This window comes from Lygodium microphyllum, chromosome 25 (genome assembly GCF_053477565.2).
Source record: "Lygodium microphyllum isolate KBCC chromosome 25, Lygodium_microphyllum_v1.1.10, whole genome shotgun sequence".
NCBI lineage: Eukaryota > Viridiplantae > Streptophyta > Polypodiopsida > Schizaeales > Lygodiaceae > Lygodium > Lygodium microphyllum.
Window position 1 is genome coordinate 10418411 of NC_141159.1, and position 17681 is coordinate 10436091.

Sequence of the window (17681 nt, forward strand, 5' to 3'; positions counted from 1 at the left end):
CAATGATGACCGTTATGTGCAGGTAAGTAGGTGTTATTGCCTCTTCCTCCTCCTCATCAATTTTCGTTATCATGAGGCAACTCAGACCTTCATAGGGGAATCTAGCATTGGAGGCTCATGTAGTGGATGTGTGGGAGGGTAATACTCCTTTATGCGGCTACCATTGAAGAAGCCTATGCCCTTTCCATCTAGGGTCTTAATCTCTACATTGTCGGTGTTTGGCTAATAGTGCAGACTCAAAAAGGCCCTAATCCCCCAAACTTCATCTTCTGTTTATGGCCTTTTATTGACTACAACAACACTAAGTCACCCTACTCAATTTCTTGCTACTTGACATGCTTGTCAAACCAACTCTTGCATTGTGCCTTTTTGCAAATCAATCCATGGGTGGCTAGAAGTTGAGTCTCTGATAAACATTCTAGCTCGATTAGGTGCTCCTTTCATGCCTCCTTTCCATTCCATCTCTCTTGGATGGCTACTCTCAAGCTCGGAGCAAAGAACTCCACATTTAGAATGGCTTTAGTCCCATAGGTTAACTTAAAGGGAGTCTGTCCTATCAATGTTTTATAGGCTATCCGATAGGCCCATAAGGTTGCAATCAGTTTGTTGTCCCAGTCGCTACGCGAGGAAAAGACTACTTTGGTCAGGACATTCACTAAGATCTTATTATTAGACTCAGCTTGGCCATTCGCTTGAAGGTAGTAGGGTGAGGATTTTTCATGGATGATCAGAAAGCTCAACAGGAGGTGAGCAATCACTTTATTAATGAAGTGTGTGCCTTGGTCACTAACTAGTTTGATGGGGCAGTCTAATTGTGAGATCACCTGCTCCCAAAGGAACTTAGCATTGGTTTTAGCATCGTTTTTCCTCATGGCTCATGCTTCTGCCCACTTTGTGAGAGATAGTATGTAGCAACAATGATATACTTGGTCTATGAGTAATGTGTTGTAGGGCTAATCAGTCCAATGAAGTCAATTTTCCATTTCTCAAATGGTTTCCTTGCAATGATTGGACTTAGCTCCATTTTGTCCTTGCAAAGGGGTACCTTCGTCTATTGGCACTCATCATAGTGCTTTACAAATCATGCTACATCTCGAAAAGAGTAGGCCACCAGAGTTGAGACTACAGCACCTTGTGGGCTGTCGTGTCTCTGTTGAAGTGCCCTCCTACAATTCTGCTATGTGCTTCTGCAAGTACGTCATGCATCTCATGTTCACACATGCATCTATGCACCAAGCCATCTTGCCCTAACCTATAGAGTTGTCATGCTATCAATTGATATAGTTGTATTTTAAGGATGAGTCACCTAAGTCAGGCCTTCTTGATGGGTCTTTCAGGTAGTCCATGCTCAAGCACTTGGACTATGTTGTCTGCCTAGTATGGCATCAAGTCACCTCTAAACAAGTCCCTTTCTCACTAGACAGGTTGAAGAGAAGCACATCAAGCAAGTTTTCTGTGATGCCCTGTCCCCAATGACTTCGCCTGTGGGTATGCAAGACATATGGTCAGCCATGTAGTGCTACTTCCCTTTGCATACAACCATAGAGAAATAGAACTCTAGAAGTAAAAGTAACCATCGAGCAAGGCATCTCGTAGCACAGGGTTTGTTAACAAGATAAAGGAAGGCTTGATAGTCAGCAAAGAAGATAAAAGGTGTAGCCAAAAGGTAATGCCTAAATTTCCTTACAAAAAACACCATGGCTAACCCTTCCCTCTCCATAGTGGAGTAGTTCATTTCAATATCTGTGAGTTGTCTACTAGCAAAGGTCACTAGATAGTCTAAATTGTGTTCATCAAGTTGGCACAACACAACACCCACGGCAAACTTCGAGACGTTAATGTGATCATGGAAGGTTATGGTCCAGTTTGGGGTCTCAGGATTAGTGTTGTGGCTAGAGCCTTCTTCAAATCTTCGTATGCACATTGGACTTCCTTGGTCCATTCAAATATTATCAACAATTTGTATAGAAGTCAAGTAATTAATGCATAATTCAACACAAATCTTTGATAGTATCCTGTATGGCCTAGGAAGCACTAAACTCTCTTGTAATCAGTTGGTGTTGGAAAATTGATGATAACCCTAACTTTTGAGAAGTTGGTTGCAATGCCATTCTTTGACACCACATGCCCTAGGACGCATCTGTGCTTTACCCTAGAACTCGCACTTCAAGGGGTTCAATGAGAGACAATACAATCTACATCTTTCAAAGACTGCTTGGAGCTTGTCTAGGTGTTTCTTCCAATTAGAGTGAACACGTAAATCGTCAATGAATACTTCTAAATCTCACTAAGCATGTCTTTGAAAATGGCACAAATGAGCCTCTCGAATGTGGCTGGTGTGTTCATCAACCCGAAGGAGGGCATGACTATGTAGGCAAAGATGCCCCACTCACGGTAGTGAATGCGGTCTTGTGCCTATCATCAGGATGTGTCTGCACCTGATTGTACCCTGAGAAGCCATCTAGAAAACTGTAGGCCTCTTTACCAGCTACTCTCTCTCAAGCATAGGCTTAGTGTACGACAATGGATAATTGTCTCTCTTTGTAGCAACCTTAACCTTCTTATAATTAATACACAGTCTGATCTTTCCATTCTTCTTTAGTACGATCACGATGGGTGAAACCCAATCCATGTACTCAATTTCATAAATGAATCCTACTCTCAATAGCTTATCGATTTTCTCTTTGACAGCATGAGCGTGTTTTTTTCATAGGATATGGACTCTACTTGACCGGTGTTGTGTCAGGAGTCATGGGGATGTTATGAGCCACCACACTTGGATCTACCCCTTTCAACTCGTCGAGGGACCAAGCGAATATATCTATATACTCTCATAAGAGAGCAATGAGACTCACTTATTCTTGCTCGCTCAAGTCATCGGCCATGAGCCCCGGTTAGGCATTTCCCCTTTCTTAGCTAGATTGACCTCCTTGACTTTGGCGGGTCCTTCTATCAGCTCACTCGCTTGCCCATCCTCATCTTTTGGCTCCTAGCAATATCACTATCCTATCACCTTTCTTAAATCTCATGAATCGTTTCGGTAGGTCTTGCGGCTTCCTCTACTTCTTAGCTTGTGAATCCCTAGGATGTCTCCTTCTTTCCTCCTTCAACCTTTGGCACCTTAGGTGGACTGGTATGTCTCCCTTGGTGTGTTTGGTCTTAGGTGGTCGAGGTATCTCAAAATCACTGTCTGAGCTTACTTCCAACTCAAAATTGAACTCTTTGTCTTTGCTAGAAGAGGGATTCCCCTAGAGGTCATAGCTCCGATGGTGATTCTATTCTAAATATTGGTAAGACCCGCTAGTTCATAATGAATCACTCCTATGTGCTCCAACTAGGTGCGATCGCAATCCATTCGCATGACTCATTTCTCGATTGTCAAGATGTTCTTTTTCTATGGTTTGGAGTTTGCCCATATTTGTTTAATCACATGTCCCTCAGTGTCGTACTCTATTGTGTTAATCTCTTCTTCGCTCTCATCATCACTGAAGAAATAACAGTCTTCATACTCATCATCTGAACTATCCTCATCCGACTACTCATTGACATCTCCTAGGTCAACATCTGACCTATCCTTATCCGACTACTCGTTGACATCTCCTAGGTCTTGATACAATGTTTCCTTATCATCGGTGACTAAGGCCCAATTTTACATCAAGTCCAAATCGTGCACCTTGGTCCATCACCACTTGGGCTCGTCTAAGAGATCCAAGAGTAGTTTAAGATTTGCAGCCGAGTTACCAGCTAATTTGTCTGTCAGGTACTATAAGATCTCGTGGAGATCTCATTTGTTGTTTGGGACATGGAGCATGACAGGAGTGGGTCATCATGAGAGCTTCTATCCACCATATAGACATGTACTAAGGGTTTGTTCTTGGGCTCACCAACTGCCTTGGTAGCTTGTGTGGAGTCCTCATTGTCCAAGAATGGCAGATCAAATGTGGCTAACACATGCATCCAATCTCGCTCATCCTCAGGGCAAGGGATATACTTGGTGAGTGGCCCATAAGATTTTCTAATGTGAGTGTTGCCCTTTAGCATAGATGAGATGGTGTCTAGGACGACTGGCGTAGCCTTCCAAGTATCCATCTCCCCTCATGCTTCTTCCATTCGATTGCCTAGGAAGATTAGACCGTTGCTCCAGTCTTTTATGACTCATGCATTTGCAAGACTCCTACGAACTTCAATGGCTAATTTTTCAGCACTCCAAATGGCTTTACTTGTTCCATTAGTCAGTGTGACATTGAACCTAGCATTCTCAGTAGGTGGACTACCCCAAGCCTGAAAAACTCCATGGCTAAGCACATTGACTCCTACCCCCGTATCTACAATCCCTTTCCTCATGGTATCACCTAGAGCTAGGACTGACAAGACTACATGCATCTCTGTGCCTTCCCAGAAAGCATTAACGTGCAAGGACTTGGGCATTGACTTCAACGTTAGGGTTGGTATTTGCATTATTGAGTCACGGTCTTGCAAGTCAACTCTTGCTTGCTCTAGCAATCCTTCCACCCACCATTGCTTTAGCTCCTGCCATAGCATTGGATGCTACCTAAGAAAATCTTTTAAGCTCAAAGTTATAGGGGTGGTCACTAGCATTATGAGAAGATTGTTGGCTACTTGCTTCTCTCCTAATTCTGCGCTCCTTGGCCAATGGCCTTGACTAGTTTGATGGCCTGTAATAGCATTCAAGCTCTGTCTAGGCGGCACAATTTGAGGTTCAGATGCATCTCTTGATCATGTGGGAGAGACTGGCGTGCTTATGCTAGAGAGATCATCTATCTCATCCTCCAGGATGGGTTTAGCATCCTTTAGGTGTTCCTGGGCTTCTCTCACCCACACCTTGACCTTTTTTATGGCTTCAAGTTGGCACTTTGGATTGGGGTACTCCCCCACCTTAGCACTCCCTTTCTCAATAGTCTTGGAGTGGATGTTTCTACCTCTATATCTGTAAGTTTCTTCCCAAAATAGGTAGTGTCGTTGCGCTCTCAATTTTAAGTGTGACCTTTACGTTAGTTTTCTTCTTCCTTCGCCTTATGGCTCTTCTTCCTTATCAAGGCTGCATCCAAGTTACTAGGCCTTGGTGGTGATATATCGGCTTGCTTCATCATAACATACAACAAGATAGGTGTAGCCTCTCCATCAAGTTTCTCGACTCTAAACAACTGCAATGGTACTAAAGGTACGATTGTGGAACTAGAGGGTGGTGTCTGTCTAGGGCAATCAGCAAAGAGGTTAGTGATTCCACACTCTACACATCTCAAGTCAGTCTTATATAAGTTGGCTTGCTCCCTCTCAACACAACATGAAGAGATGTGGCCTGGATGACCGCAAGTCCAATACAAAATTGGCTCTTGGGTCTGCCCTCCTAAGCCTCTGCCTCTTCCTCTTCCTAATGCCATCACTGGCACTGGTTGATACTCCATGAGAATTGGATTGCCCTCTTCATCATATGAAATATAAGGGCTCACATAAGGCTCCTCATCGTTCGGCTCCTCCATGTAGTAGATGGGTTATGTTAATGTCTAGCTGGCCTAGGTATGCCTATGGAATTGATTTCCATCCTAGGGATGACTAGATTTACATTGTTAGGTGCCAGAAAGGCCAATGGGGCTCCTCTCCTAAAGAAATTTGGAGGCCTATTCCCTAGGTAAGATTGGTTGTATGGGTGTATGGAAGTATCCTCGGCAGTTTGCAATGCATGGCATCGTGGTCGAACCTACTGCAATTGGAGCAAGGTTGGGACCTAGGTTTCTAATACTCAAGTGGAAGGTGGTTTCCACCACAATACATGCATTGGACATGTGGGTGCATAGGTCTTCTTTGCTAGCTCCTAGCTTGTTCAACGCCCTTCCCTTTGTCTTGGTTTCTTGGGCCTGATATTTTGCTAGATGTTGTTGCCCTTTTTAAGGTTCTAATTCGAGCTCCTAGAGCTTCTCTCCTTAAGCTGGTCATCCACTCGTATGGTCTCTTCAAAGACCCTAGCTAGTGCATCCCTTTGCAAGCTTGAGTTGCTTGCCAAGGCCTTGTAGAGTTCCTCACTGCGTATTCGATTACGGTGGACACCGCTCTTCAGTGGGTCATTCATTAGTTGGGATCATCTTATAGAGACTCCGCATGTGAGTAACATCCTTGATGTCCTCTTTGTCCCTTTGCTTAACATTCATCAGCCTCACTATAAGATTATCTAAGTACCCAGTCTCCGAGAATCTCTTAGTGAAGAGACTTTTGATGTTATTGAAATTGTTGCGCTCTGCAATGTCTAAGCTAGTGTACCATATCCTACCCTTATCGCCCAAGCATAGGCTGAAAACTTGCAAGTGCTGAGTGAGATTGGTGAGGCCATTAGCCTTACAAACCTACTCGAACTGCTCTACGAAACTATATGGGTCATTGCTCGACTGGTATTTGTCTAGTTGTTTCGCAACTGTGGGGATTTTCGATTGGCTCTTGGAGCCCTTGTAAGTAACTCCTAATCCTACAAGCAATGACATTGCTAGTGCTGTTGTGCTTTGTTCTACCAATGTGTTGTCTATTAGTCACTTTGGAGAAGATTTCTCGGCATTAAATCTTCCTCTAGCGCTCTTTCCCTCTTAACATTCAGTCCTGTTCGATTTCTATTTGCTAGGGCTAGAATGCGTTGGACTTCTTACATTTCTATGTCGTCCTACCACAATCTCCTAGTCGGTTGCTACTGGTTGTATGCCACTATGCTTTGTAAAGCTTTCCATGCTAGCTTTCTTTCCTCCTCGAGGTCTACTATGATGTCTAGCATGGTTTGTGTGTCATATTTATTCACCGTCTACTAGATTTCAACTGAGAAATCCTCTAGGCTAACGAGCTCTTTGTTTCCATGGTTTGTACTGGTTTTTGCCATATCTGCAATCTCTTGGTCCACCAAGTTGTCAATGAGGTTGATCAAGTCGGGTAGTGTTGCACTCCCAATGGTGTCAATCGTTCTATATGCATGGCTTTCCGTGTTGTGTCTCTCACTTGGTCCTACCAATTGGGGCTCTTGATCACCTGTCTAGGTTTGAGGGTCATCTCCTATTGGTGTCAACCATCCAATTTTCACGCATCCGATTTAGACTTGTCAGATTCTGGTGTCCAATTTGGACTAGTTCAATTATCGTCTATCTGATTCTAAGAGTGGTCCAATTGTAAGTGGTCTGAGTGGCCGATGGCCGAGAGCGTCCGAATCCAATTTTGGAGGTGTTCAATTGTAGGCCATCCAGTCATCTAAATCGGATAGGGCGAATGTCCACAGGCAAAAGGTGGTCCGATTTTAAAAATTAGATAGGTAGTGTCTAATCATACAAGGCCAAGGTAGTCTGAGCGCCCGATTGCCCAAAATCAAACATCCAATTCTAGGAATCAGACCCTGCGAGCCCTGTCCAATTTGAGCAATAGGAAGGCAACAATGACGAAAAATTGAATCGAAGCAATGATTTTGGCTACACAAGCAGACAATGAGCTCTAGAATACCAAAATGGACACAAAGGAAGGTTTCTATATACCTAGTATGCACAAAAAATGCATGTGTAATATGATCAATCTGCCCAAAGCTCAATCTCTATATCTCTCTCTCTCTCAAGCTCTATCTCTCACTATGCTAAATGTGAAAATGAGCTTCCCCCTTGCTCTATGGGGTCTTAAACCCTTGTTCTTCTCAATCTTGACCTCTTCAATCACTTCCCTTGTGGCATTAACACATTTAAGCACTCTTTTTTTCCATTTTTCCCCTATTTTTGCCATGTTTGGGCCAGTTATACACCACCAACCCTAAAGAGTTTTGCTTCCATCTCTCAATCCTATCCTACTCTAAATGTAACAAAAATCAAAATTGAAATACTGAAATGATTTATCCTACTTGCCTACTCATCAAAAACCCAAAATGCTTACTTTTTTTGAAGATGAAAAACCCCAATCTCCTACCTATCTGGAGCCCCAAGAGGAACACTAAGGAAAAGGGGATTTTACTACAAGAAAATCTATCTTGTAACATCAACAACCTTTTATTTCATTCTTTAGATGACCAAAACAAGGAAAACAACAAATCTTCACGCAGCATTATAGTAGATATCTCCCCGGATTTGATAGAATCAACCATAATCTTCAACATCTTCATAGAGAATCCATCAATAGAACAAAGAACATAAAAGAATACACCACTTTTGAATGGAAATAAATCACATAGTATTCATCTTCATTGTCTTCGTAGTTTTCTCTCTTGATCTCTCATAGAAAGATACATTGTTTTTTAATAGAATTGGCTATCTCTGACTCTCTCTCTCTCTAGCAATAGTACATTATCTCCTCACTACAATACTCAATAATGGCACTTAATAATCCTTCTTAGATCGTGGATGCACCTCCCAAGAGGTATGGAAGGTATAAAAGGGCACCAAAGCCACTACAGTGTCTCTTCATAGCTCACTACTGTCACTGTCACTTCAGTCTTCTCTTCAGTCTTCAACAGCTACTTCTTCTATTTGTTTTAGCTCTTTTGAACTTAGATTCATCCTTTTCAAAAGTTAGAAAACTTTTCCAAAGTCACACATACATTCTACAGAACACTTACAGAAGATCTACAGAACAGAACAGAGCAGAGATAGAACAGAGACAGAGGCTCTACAGAAGGTCTACAGAGGGTTACAGAAGGTCATCAAAGAACAGTAGATCCTTATAACTCATACTAAAACCATTCCAAACTATCAAAAACTATTCAATAAGATTTCAAAAGATCTCAACCTTCATCAATCATCAATCCATACTTCATACAGAAGAAAATCAGAACAAAACAAAAGCTATACGGAAGGTATCAGAACCAATCAGAACCTCAACAGAACCTACCAGAACATCATAGAGCTTCATATTTCTACTAAGAATTATCATGAGCTTCCAAAACATAATCAATATCATTCAAAACACTCTCAAACACTTCCAAAAACAACTGATCATCATTCAAAATTCATCAAAATCAACCATTCAGGCCTCAAAAACAACAAAAATCAGTCAAAATTTTATTTTTTTTCACTCTCAACATATCCCCACACTTAGAAAGGAAGCGTCCTCGCGGCCTAAGAAAAAGAAGAATATAAGTTCAATAAAGAGCTCAATTTGATCTTCTTTAGTATCTTCAATAATCACTCCACCACGACCCCAACTTATCACATGTATCTAGGAAAGAATACTACTAAAGAAAAACATCGTTATTCATTAACACATCTTATAAACAATAAAAAGTCATGACAAATTTGTAAAGGATATAAGAGGTTCCTCAGCTTTGCATCATAGGCTTGTCATCCACCATCACCATCAATGTCAATAGTCAAAAAGAGAGCTCTTGAACAACTTATTCAACTAGCATGAACTCATCACATAAAAATTAATACATCACAAACACAAAACAACCATCTGAATGGCACCTCCAAAAAATATATCATTAAGAAGCATAGAAGATACATTCAGGGGTCTCAGTGAAGATGATCCCTCTTGAAGGCTTGATGATTATGAAAGTGATCCATGGATAAAGACTCATCTACAAAAGATTTTAGAGGATTCTGAAAGAATTGCAGGCAGCACATTCGTTCTAGCAAAACAAGGTATTTGCTAGGTAGACAAAGGGCATGAAAATATAGGACATACAAATGTTGAGAATCAATGTTAACATTGACATTCATAAAAAGCTTTGGAATGGCCTTTTGATCATTATGGGAATGCCTATGCATATATGCTAGGTACCAGGCAAAATGGGCTGTCAATCTCACTGAAGGATCTAGAGATTGTGAATATTGTTGGAAAAGTGGAGATAATTTTGATATGCTTGACTAGCAGTTTTCAAGTCCCCTAGAATTAATGGCCAATTAATATGTGGTCTCGTGAGAGAAGTAGCTTGTAAGACCACATCCCCTACATACCAAGCCAAATCTACATCATCTAAAAATAACAGATCACCTCGTAGATACATATAAGATAGCAACATGGTATCCGTCGTCACGGAATCTTCCAAGACCATACGGACAACTTCTTCAACAAATCAGAAGACCAAGTTCCACTCCAACCATCCTCTGGAAGAGGGAGATCCATCGTTGAGGGATTTATAGAAGGCCAACTTCTGTAGCAGCAGATAGTGGACAAAAAAGGAATGGTCGAGAGAAACATACTCCTGAAATTGCTCAAATGTAGACCATAGTAAATCCATCTTGGACTGCAATCTTTTCACTTTAGCTTGAAACAACGGACATAACATGGCCTACCTCTGGAGAACTGCCAAGTCCTGCTGAGATATAGAAGGAATCATGGGGACATTGGGACTTGGAGGGATGGACCATGACTGCGCCAATTGGTCCTTCAACTATTTAATTTGGAAAGCTTTGGGATTCCACTGTATTGTGAGCAATCTACAAAGCTGACAGTTTCGTATCCATAAGAGTCTTAAACTCTTGAGATTCTTTAGACATTTTCTCTTTCTCTTCCGAAACTCTAGTGACCTCTGCTTGAGCTTCTGCTAACTGAGTTTTCAAAGAAGATATTTCTTCTCTCTGGATCTCAATCATTTGTATCTATTGTTCCATCTGCTTAAACAAATCGGAAAGAGTGTCTTTAGCAGAGGCTAACTATGTGGTTTCCTTATGCATATGGTCTTTGGATTACATCAATTCTTCATAGAAAGAAGCATATAACTGTTGAACATAAGCTATCACTGAGAGTTCAATAGAACTCTGGATGTCATTACAAAGGAAAGGAATGACCCCGTTTTAGGTCCCATCAACAAGGGAGGAGCTTGAGGTGGATGGAATATACACACGCACCACATACACAGACAATCACAGTGAATGCCTGCAAAACAACATAATATCTATCAAAAAGAAATCGATCAAAATAAACACATATAAACGTGACTAACCAACTGACTATCCCAAACAATCCACATCCTAGAAAAAATTCGGCATCACCCCTACACATATGCGACCGAAAGCTTCATGCTATGCAACAAAAAGGCACCCAAGACCCCGTATCAGGCAGAAAAGAAAACTACAGACTGCACCTGTAATCGTATCATACAATCAAACCATAATACATCAATAACCCTCTTAGGACATAACTAGAACTTCTATAAGCAATAACAACTTGAATGTCTGAAGCGCTCTTCTTTTTCAGTGCGTGTGTTTTTGTGACGGCTGGTGCATTTTTATTTAAAATCAAGGTGCCTTTGAAGCGTACGTAGCGCGTGCAAAGTGAACGACGGGTTGATTTTAATTTATTTGAAAAAAAGGTGCGTTTGGCGCGAGTGCGCATGCCATGGTGGTGTTTAGGATTCATTTTAAGAATTAATTATGAATTTTGGGAAAAAATAAAAAACAAGAAGGAAAAAAGAAAAGTACCTGGAAGTGGGTATGTGTGTATGCAATGAAATGGAATGCGCACGTCTCAATCCCAAGATGTAAGTCAACAGTCCAAAAAGGAAAAAACCACGAATTGAAAAGGATATGACACGTCAAGGCAAGGTTAGTGGAAGTATATTTGTTTGATATGCGCGATTTGTTTTGGTTTGGTTTTTTGTTGATTGTGTTGTTAGGTTATTATTATTATTATTTTAAATTTCTTTATGTGTTTGTTTGTTTTTTTTAATATGATTAGAATGGGATAAATAAGACACATGAATGTATTATGAATTTTGATGGTGAGATTTTAGTAGTCCACCATGAATAAAAACTAGACCATCAAATTTCAATAATTTTTTTGGATCTATCTAGTATTTTTCAGCTTATTTTTGGAATTGAAAAGGATTTTTCCATGAATTTAAGTATTAAATTCAGTATTTTTGCCTTAAAATAATATTTGTACCATTTGACAAATCATTTTCAATATGTGGAACATTTTAGAAATATCCATATGAGTTGGTTGATTTTTTTTAAAAAAAATTCTAGAATTAGTTCTGATTTTTATTGATTTTTTAATGATTTGTGTTCAATTTTCAAGGGCTTTTGAAGGATTTTTAATATTTATAATTTATGTGCAATTTATTTTTTCCATTTCAATCAAGAAAATAAAATTAAAAATTTTCCAATTTGGTAAATGATTTTTGAGCTATTTTTTATTTTTTAATTGAATTTTTTATGATTTTTAAATAAATTTTTAGGTTTTAAGGTGTTTTCTTGGGTTTTTAAGCGGGTTTTGAAATTTAAAATAGGTACCCGGGCTGCATGTGAACAGCTGTGTGAAAATGACTGAGCACGCACCACTACAGGGACAAGTCTGAACATGCGTCCTTACGCATGAACACCTCTGCTGGCAGCTCATGAACACGATCACGAACAACCAACACGCGGCGGCAGAATGGTAGAAATACCATGTGTCAGGACCAATCTCGCCACCATTGTTGGATTAGACGAGAAGAGAACAAGGTAGGATTGAGAGGTATTTGTGAGGGGCTAGCAGAACAAGACCGCCTCATAAGAAAGGTCATAAGGGCTATCAAAAGCACAAGGAGAAGGACAGTACGACGCCCAAAAGGGAAAGGGTAGGTCGGCTGTGATTGTCAAGATCCCCAAGGAGGGAAGTAGTTCTTCAGACAATAGCCATTGATTAGAAAAGGATCATCAGAGGCATCAATGGTCTGTATACCTGAACAGAGCCATTAGGGTTGACAGCAAGTACCTTGTACGGGCCCATCCACCGTTGTTGAAGCTTGCTAGGAAACTTGCCAAATCTCGAATCATAGGCCAGGACAAGGTCACATTCCTTGAACTCCTTATGCTTGATGAAGCTGTCATGGTAGACCTTACGTCGGGCTTGCATGGCTTCCATGCACTACAAAGCCATTCTGCGAGTCTCGTCCAAACACTCCAAGTGCAGGAGGCAACATTGCAGTGACTCATCATCTCCCAAGCGTTCTTTAATTGCCACTCGCAAAGAGGGCAATTCCAGTTCAACAGGGAAGACGACTTCAGTACCATATACCAGCTGGAAGGGAATATGTCATGTAGCAATCTTATGGGAGGTTTTGTACGCCCAGAGGGCCTCTGTAAGTCGATCGTCCCAATCGCAAGGATGTGCGGCAATCGTTCTTGTCAAGATCGAGCACAAGATGTGGTTGGTGACTTCAACTTGGCCGTTGGCTCTGGGGTAGTAAGGAGTGGGCTTGAGATGGCGAATCTTTTACAGTTTTGTCAACTCTTCCATGATCTTATTAAGAAAATGAGTACCTCTATCACTTACCAACTCGAGGGGACTGCCAGAATAGGTGATAATATGCTCGTACATGAACAGGGCTATGCTGATACCATCATCTGCTTCAAAGCTAGCTTCACACCACTTTGTGACATAATCCGTACATATCAAGATGTGTCTATTCTGCTTCTGTCTGGTGGGTGGATCAATGGGTCCCACGAAATCAATCCCCAACTTCTCGAATGGCTTTAAGGAAAGAATAGGTTGTAGTGGCATGGCACTTGTTTTGGTGGGTTTCTCCATTCGCTAACAAGCATCTCATCTCTTGCAGTAGTCATATGCATCCTTGTGGAGGGTCGGCCACTAGTATCCCGCCAAGAGAGCCTTCTTGGCTATTGCTTCTCCTGCAAAGTGTCCACCACATGGTTCGTCATGGCATGCTTTCAATACTATGCCGATTTCGTCTCCTACAACACATCTTCACAACACTTCATATTTGCCTCTCTTATACAGTGCACCCCCTAGCAACAAGGTATAGGGGGCTAATTCTATCAGAAGCTTCTTCTTCTCATAGCTTGAGATGCTAGGAGGATATTGTTGAGTTTCCAGGAGGTTGGTTATGTCTGGATACCATGGAGTAACTGTTTCAACTAGAAACAAGGAAGCATTAGGAAGGTCTGGATCATCCTGTTCCTCTTCTACAGTTTGAGGGATCCATGACAAATGATCGGCTAGGACATGGGAATGATCCCAGGCTTAGTGACCACTTCAAAATCAAACTCCTGGAATAGGAGCAACCATCTCATCAGTCATCCTTTAACATCTGCTTTGTTCATTAGGAAGGACAGGGCTTCATGATCCACGTAGAACTTGAAATGCGTTGACAGTAGATAGTGTCTAAACTTCTCCAATGCAAACACCATTGTTAAGCACTCAAGCTCAGTCACTGTGTAGTTCCGTTCCCTATCAGTGACCTTTTGGCTTGCATAATATATTGGTTGATCTAATTTAGAGGGGCCCTTTTGACATAAGACAGCATCTAGCCCTTCAATTGATGCATCTTTGTGCACATGGAACTCCTTCGTTCAGTCAATAGGCTGCAAAATAGGTGGTTGGATAAGGCACTATTTTAGGGTATTACAGGCTTCTTCATAGTCATCAGTCCACCGCATCTTTCCTTAGGAGCTTGTGCAGAGGGGCAGTCTTAGTTACAAAATGAGGAAAAATAAATCTTCTGTAGTAGCCCACATGGCCAAGAAATCCTCTCAGTTGCTTGAGGTTTGTTGGTGCTGTTAAGGTGGCAATCTTCTCAATCTTCGCCGGTCTGTTGCAATCCCTTGTGCAGAGACAATATGGCCTAAAAGGACTCTTGATGAGATGCCAAAGACACATTTGTCAGGGTTAAGAGAGATCCCATACTCTCGGCATTTGTCAAAGCATTGCTCTAGGTGTCCCCGATGCTCACATATTAAACTATAGCCACAAAAGTCATCAAGATACACCTCAATGAAACCATGCAGATGATTCTAAAAGGCAACCATCATTACTCGTTGGAAGGTGGTAGGAGCATTATAGAGCCCAAATGACATCACTCTTTAGGCATAGGTTCCTCATTCTGTGGTGAAGGTTGTTTTGGGTTGATCCTCTTCTGCAATTTGAACTTGGTTATATACATTGAATCCATCTAAGAAGGAATAAAGCTTATGGCCTGCCACTGTGTCCAACAATTGGTCTGTGAAAGGGATAGGGAAATGATTCTTCTTTGTCTTCAAGTTGAGCTTTCGAAAGTCCACACATATTCAAAGTTTCCCGTTCTTCTTGGGTACTACCACAATGGGAAAAACCCATTCCTTCTTAGCCACGGGATAAATGAACTCGGCTTCAAGAAGCTTCAATAATTTAGCCTTCACTAGAGCTGAATAATTAGGATTCATGTGCCTTTGTCTTTGCCTTACAGGTTTGGCAGTAGGCTCTAGGTCAATGTGATGTTGGCATATTGTGGGATCAATCCCCTTTAGATCTTTATACAACCAAGTAAACACATCTAAGTTCTCCTTCAATAGGTCTCACAGGACCACTAGTTCTTCTTCTGGAAGATTGAGACCCACTTTCAGGTGACATTCAGTACCATGAGTATCCAGGAATGTCACTTACCTTTCACCTTCCACTTCGTGGATAAATGTCCCACGGATTGCTTTTGGATAGAGGTCTGACTCCTTTAAGGGAGTAGTGTCATCGTCTAATGTTCCACTAGAACCAGTGTCCTCCTTCTGGACAGATGACTCATTTGTCTGTTGTTTACTGCAGCACAGAGGATCGGAAAAAGGAGTAGAAGTGCAGGAAAAATGGAAGAAGGAGATAACCGAAAAGGCAGAAGACAAAGAAAGGAAAAGGCGCCTTGGATGGAGGTCAAACCCTGGAAATTTGAATGACGACCTCTCCAGAAGGCTCCACTCGAGAAAAGAAAAGAGTAAAAGCACACCATTAAATATGAAGGCACTCCCAAATCCTTGTCAAAAGAGCATCGGGCTCACTCCTGTGCAAATTGTATACATTAGTGGGAATGGGATAAGTTAGAATGGTGGGAAATAGGAAAAGAGGGCCTTAGCTAATGGTCGGCCATGTAAAAAGTGGGGATGACCACCCAAAAAGTAGGGCATGTATATAAAGTTCAAAAGTGAATGGGAAGCTCATTCTTGTGTGTGGCCAAAGCTTCTTCTTCTTCTTCTCTTATTTCTTGCCTTATTGCTTTTTCTTGAGTGAGGGATTGAGGGAGTGTGAGGGAGTGAGTGTGTGAGAGTGAGGGATCGTGGAGAAGAAGCTCCCCATCTTCTCTCTTCATCTTCTCTTCTTCTCTTCTCTTCTCTTTCTAGCGCGGCACACTATAGATTTGGCTTTAGATACATTGTTTGCAATGGCAGGAAGTCTAGGAATATTAGGATTTGGCTGTGAAGATGGCTTAGGATTTTGATTGGTATTTGATGGCAAAGGAGGTGGTTTTGTCCAAGACTTACGAAAAGATGATGAAGGAAATCGACTTTGATTGAATCTTCTAAAATTTGATCTGAATTGCTTAGAACCATAGTTACCATTTGCTTGAAATTGTTGTGGACGCTTGTCTCTTCCTCGAATCTTGTCTTCAGTGTCATGAGCTAAAGAAATTGCATCGTCAAGAGTTGCAGGCTTGAACATATTGACTTCAGCATAGTAATGCCCAAGTAATCCAAACATAAACTTGCGCTTGTGAGTCGCTTCAGGTACGACTTCAAGCATGCGTAGTTGCAATAAGGCATTCCAAAAGCGTTCGGTGTACTGGGAAATAGGCTCACGATCTCTTTGCTGAAGAAGGTCCCATTGCTTTATGTCTTTTTCATGGAATTGTGGAGGAAGGAAAATTTACATAAACTTCTTCTCGAAACTCTCCTAGGTAAAGGGACAATCTATGCTCTTACGAACCACGGTCCACCAAAGAGATGCTCTATCCACTAAATGATTAGTGACACACTTGATTTTATCTTTTTCAGCGTATGTCTCTTCATGAAAGTAATCATCAAACTGACTAATGAATGCAAGAACAGTCTTTCCATCTCGAGTTCCATTGAAAGTCTGGAATTTGAAATTTATTTTACTTATCTTTGTTTCTTTGCAGATGGATTGAGCTTCAAGAGTCTCATTGATAGTTCGTCGGATAAGATCTTCGGATTGTGGTCCATCTTTGTCGGTAGTCGATCATTGTAAATTGGCCAATTGAACTTGCAAGGCTTGCCGGGCTCTTTGTTCTTCATCCAACTGCATCATAATTAAATCCAATTTTTGTTCCATCGTAGATTCAGGAAGTTCGCCTTCAGCCATTAAATCATCCATATTTTGTTCCATCATCCTGTAAAAATTCAAAAGACCTCACACTCTCAAAATCCAATTAGCGGGATGAGCATAGCTCAAAGTCGGGTGTACAAGGCTTATAGATTTTCGCTTGGCTTTCACGGTCTTCGACTTTTGCGGTTGCGGGATTTGAAATATTCATAAAATCTATGTATGACCTTCTGCGTGTGCTGAAACTGGTTCAGCAAGTTTGCGTATGCGAACAGAGTCTTCCAAGGAACAACTTTGCAGTTCAGTGTTTCTGCACAAGAACAATCCTTATGGGAGTTTTTAGCATAAGTCAGTTTTGACCTCTGTTGACTTGCAGAACTTGCGGAGTTGCGGAACTTAAAGTACTTGTCAAACTTTGAGAATTTTTGTGACTTGAGACTTGAGTGATTAAGCTTGAAGCTTAATCTGACTACCACGTCGAATTTTGGGGGGGGGGGGGGGGGGCGTTTTCAGCCGCGTAAAATTCGGGATGCTGCCGCCCTATCGTCGAAATTCACGCTTGAAGCTCTTTGAGCTTCTTATCAAGCTTCTAAGCTTTATTTTAAAGCTTAATGACTTTTAAAGCTATGGAGATGAGCTTACTGTCACTGTATAAAAACATCTTGAGTAGGGAGATGTTGACGTGGTCCTCC